The following is a 5,303-nucleotide window of genomic DNA, read 5'->3' on the forward strand; positions in this document are numbered from 1 at the left end:
ACTACCCAAAGCAATCTACACATTCAATGCAATCCCAGTCAAAATAGCACCAACATTCTTCTCGGAGATAGAAAAAGCAATCCTAAAATTTGTATGGAAGCACAAATGACTCTGAATAGCCAAAGAAATGTTGAAAAAGAAAACCAAAGCTGGAGCCATCACAATCCCAGACTTTAGCCTGTACTACAAAGCTGTAATCATCAAGACAGTATGTAATTGGCACAAAAACAGACACATAGACCAGTGGAATAGAATTGAGCATCCGGAATTGGGCCCACAAATGTATGGCCAACTAATCTTTGACAAAGCAGGAGAGTATCCAATGGAAAAAAGATAGTCTCTTTAGCAAATGGTGCTGGAACAACTGCACAGCAGCATGCAGAAGAATGAAAGTGGACCACTTTTTTACATCATACACAAAAGTAAATTCAAAATGGATGAACAACCGAAATGTGAAACAACAAACCATCAAAATCCAGAAAACAGGCAGCAACCTGTTTGACTTCAGCTGCAGCAACTTCTTACCTGACATGTCTCCGAAGGCAAGGGAAATAAAAGCAAAAATGAACGATCTCATCAAAATAAAAAGCTTCTGCACAGCAAAGGAAACAATCAACAAAACTAAAAGGCAACCAATAGAATGGGAAAAGATATTTGCATAAGACATATCAGATAAAGGGCTAGTATCCAAAATCTGTAAAGAACTTACCAAACTCAACACCTGAAAACCAAATAATCCAGTGAAGAAATGGGCAGAAGACATGAATAGACACTTTTCCAAAGAAGATATCCAGATCGCTAACAGACACATGGAAAGATGCTGGACATTGCTTATCATCAGGGAAATACAAATCAAAACCACATTGAGATACCATCTCACACCGGTCAGAGTGGCAAAAATTAACAATCCAGGAAACAACAGATGTTGGCAAGGATGTGGAGAAAGAGGAACCCTCTTGCATTGTTGGTGGGAATGCAGACTGGTGCAGGCACTTGGAAAACAGTGTGGAGGTTCCTCAAAAAATTAAAAATAGAATTACCCTATGACCCAGCAATAGCACTGCTAGGAATTTATCCAAAGGAAACAGGAGTGCTGATTCATAGGAGCACATGTACCCCAATGTTTATAGCAGCGCTATCACCAATAGCCAAATCATGGAAAGAGCCAAAATGTCCATCAACTGGTGAATGGATACAAAAGATGTGGTATATACACAGTGGAACAGTACCTGGTGATGAAAAAGAATGAAATATTGCCATTTGCAACAACATAGATGGAACTGGAGGGTATTACGCTAAGTGAAATAAATCAGAGGAAGAGACATCATATGTTTTCACTCATAGTGGAAGTGGAGAAACTTAACAGAAGACCATGGGGGAAGGGAAAGAAAAAAAGTGTTACAAACATAGAGGGAGGCAAACCATAAGAGACTCTTAAATACAGAGAACAAACTGAGGGTTGATGGGAGTTGGGGAGGGGGGCGGGAGGGAAAATACACGATGGGCATTGAGGAGGGTACTTGTTGGGATGAGCACTGGGTGTTGTATATGAGTGATGAATCACGGGAATCTACTCCTGAAGCCAAGAGTATGTCAGCTCTACACATTGTATGTCAGCTAACTTGACAATAAATATGTTTAAATATAAAACAGCCACTCTGGACTTATTTGGTGATTGGATGTTAAATGGAGAGAAAGCAGTCAGAGAAAGAGTAGAGATTTCCAGCATCTATTGGCTGTCTGAGTAAATGGTTATGGCTTTCATTGGATTGGGATAACTGGAGAGGATGTAGGCTCTAGAGAAAAGATAAATAGGTTTTATGCTAGCTGTATTTCAACAAAAAGTGCTTAGAGAGAATGAGGTGACTTTGCATGAAAGAGGCAAATCTACTTTGACTAGTATATTAGAAACAAGAAGATTTTCTTCCTGTCTTCATTTTGTATCATACATATGTGATGCAGATATAGGTGTATGTACACTTTTCCTCACTTCACATCTATTGACATAAATATGGGCAGTGTATCATTCTCCATCATTTTGTAACTTGGTATATTAAGCACTTAACATTTTAAGCATATTAACATTTGTGGTATGTTGACTGTGTGGTTTTCTTTTTTCTTTCTTTCTTTTTTTTTAATTTAAACACTAATAAGTTCTGTGAATGCTGGATAATAGTGTAAATCATGGAACAAGAGATTTATCTTTTTTTCTATGAATTAGGTTATTTTAAGTGTCATTATAAAAATGTGGCCCAAATGACCTTGTATATAGATTGATGCCATCTGTTCACCTGTGGATTTCTCCCTCATGGCATAATGCCCACGTGCAGATGAATCCTGGAGTTGCATAACATGGTATACTCTTACCTGTGCCTACTCCTCAACTGCCCTTTTGTTCCCAGAAATATTTATTTATTCAGAATTAGAGGTAACTGGGAATAACAACATCAAAAGAAGAGAACTCTGTTCCTTATAATTATTCATCATCTTAGCCTCTCTAGAGTTCATTTTTCTACAGAATCATTATAAGTCCCCCTGGATCATATGTCAAAATAGAAGAAAAATTTCCACCTATGGAGCACAGAAGAATCACTTTATTTTTAGATGAAGAAACATGAGATAATTTCATTCAAACACTTTCAAAAGCTTTATAGATGACCTCTTTCAATTTGACCTACTACCAGGGCAAAACCCATGTCTATCTATTTCATTAAAAGTCATGAGGTTTATGTATGTATGTACGTATGTATGTATGTGTAACGTAAAATAAATGTCAAAGTATAATTAAAAGTGACTTTTTCACGAGTGGGCGCTGAGTGCCATCAAAGGGACTTTTATTAGATGAAAAATCATTTCATCTTCCTGAGTCATGGAAACTAGCAGTGAGCATCTCCCCAAGGGCAATGAGTTAGTTGTTGGACATATGAAGCTTAGAAGGGAATTAGGACAGGGCTGCAAAACCTAGAAAGTATTTCCTTCTAATACATTTGGGATTTCACATAGGATTTGGAAGTAATGAATTGGGTTTTGAGTTTAACCCATGGAAAAGGTTGAAAGAGACAACAGTAACCAGTGGAGCATTGGATCTAGCTTGGCATGCCAGATAACCGGCTAATCACTAAGATTGCACATTAAAAAAAATTTGTCTTATTATTTTATATGAACAGAAATAATTTTTCTTATCTCACATGGTAGGTAATATAGGGAAGTAAGATATTGAAAGCTCCTGGCTCATGGTCGATTCTACATATATATTCATTTCCCCTTACACTTTTAAGTCACGCCTGTTATCTAGAGAAATGTACTGTTAAGTGTGGGGTTTTTTTGTTCTTTTTTAACCCTCTTTTTGAGTTAACATGAAGAGTTGTATTTTCAAATCTGTCTCATGTGAATCAAAAATACTGCCTGTTATTAATCTTAAAGGCAATTGAGAGGCTCAGATGCAGTAGGAAGATGTCTCCAACATGGAGGACAACTTCCTACGTTCTTCCTTCCTGTCTAGGATGTATACTCCCTGACCCAGAGTAGAGATAGTCTCTCATGTAGCAGAACGATTTTAGTTCTCCCCATTTTATACTGTAGCTTATGTAACATTGTCCTCAGAGCCAAGCTTTGTATGTCTAGAGATTCTGTGGTTCATTAAACGCCACACTCCTAAGCCATGGAAATCCTATAAAGAACATTCCATGGATAAAGATCCCCCACTTAGTAAATATCATTATTCTAATTACCTAGCAGTTTGGAAAATCGTTGGCAAGGATATCAGCTTAGATGTCCTGCCTTCTTGGATTTTCCACAGGAGTAAACCACCAGTACAGGAAATGAATGGATCACAGCTGCTTTAACTCTTTCTTCCCTATATCTTCTATTTAACAGAAGCTGAACGTAGTTACTGGCATATAGATATGTCAGTTTCCTTCAGTTCTTCTCACTGTACCTTCATGTAAATCTCAAATAAGCTGATCCTTGTGAAGAATGGGAAAAGTATTGGACAGGCATTTAAGAACAGGAATCCTTGTGCTTGTCCTGACCTTTTGTGTGTTACTAAAAAGCTTTGATGTTTTTGAGGACTACATAAAATAATGATAGTGGAATAAATATTTCTGAGTCATTTCTTTATCTGTTAAATTGGGATTTTGTTCTGTATTTTCAGAAGGATTTGGAGAGTTATGTATGAGAAATGTGAAAAAATAATAGAAAATATAGAAGGATTATATATTGTGCACATATCCCAATTACTTTTGATTTTCAGAGATGTGCAATAAAGATTTATTTTTTCTATGGTAAATAAAACATTACATGGACTCTGTGTGTGTGTGTGTGTGTGTGTGTGTGTGTGTGTGTGTGTATAAACCATGCTTGTTTTAAAGTATTTAAACAATTATAAGAATTAAAAAAGAAAATACAAATATTTCTTAATTTCATCTTCAGATGTATCTATAGTATCTTTTTCTAGATTACTTTCTACACACATATGCAGACATGTGCCATTTCTCTCTTTCTATGCTTCTATGTGTATTAATGTGATCGTATTATCCTTGCAAATTTGCAGTTTGCTATTCTCCTCCTATGCAATGCTTCCTAGTTATCTTTTTACATCAATATACAATGGTCTGTGTTATAAATTTTAATTCTCAGGTGCTCTAAATTTATATTCATATGTAAACCAGTAAAAATAATACATTAAATCTTTGGAGTTTATATTCATACTAATTTTATAATTTGTGGTACAAATTGTATTTTTACTATAGCAATGGTAGGGCACTTTATTCTAATTTTTCAATGGCAATGTTATAATACTGTATCTATAGTACATTTTATATACATGACAATGATGGCTAATGACTGAGAACAGATAATCTTATTAAATAGGTACTACTAGGATTTTCAATTTAAAATGAGGAAAAGTGAGACATAGTGGGGCACCTGGGTAGTTCAGGTTAAGCATCCAACTCTTGATTCATGGTTCATGAATTCGAGCCCACATAGGGCTCTGCGCTGACTACACAGAGCCTGCTTAGGATTCTCTGTCTCCCTCTCTCTATGCCTCTCCCTGCTCTTCCTCATTCATTCATTCATTCATTCATTCATTCTGTCTCTCTCTTTCAAAATAAATACACTTTAAAAAAAAAAAGAAAGGTTTAACTTCTTACACATGGTCAAAAAGCTAAAGATCTGATTGATTCTAAAGCCCAAGCTTAAATACCATGTTAAATATCAAGAAAATCATGGTTTCTCCAACCTGTATTGTGGTGGAAAGTTAAATTTCAATTCCTCCCTTCATCAGAATTGCCAAGCATATT

The sequence above is a fragment of the Panthera tigris genome, chromosome C2, assembly GCF_018350195.1.
Source record: "Panthera tigris isolate Pti1 chromosome C2, P.tigris_Pti1_mat1.1, whole genome shotgun sequence".
NCBI classification, from domain to species: domain Eukaryota; kingdom Metazoa; phylum Chordata; class Mammalia; order Carnivora; family Felidae; genus Panthera; species Panthera tigris.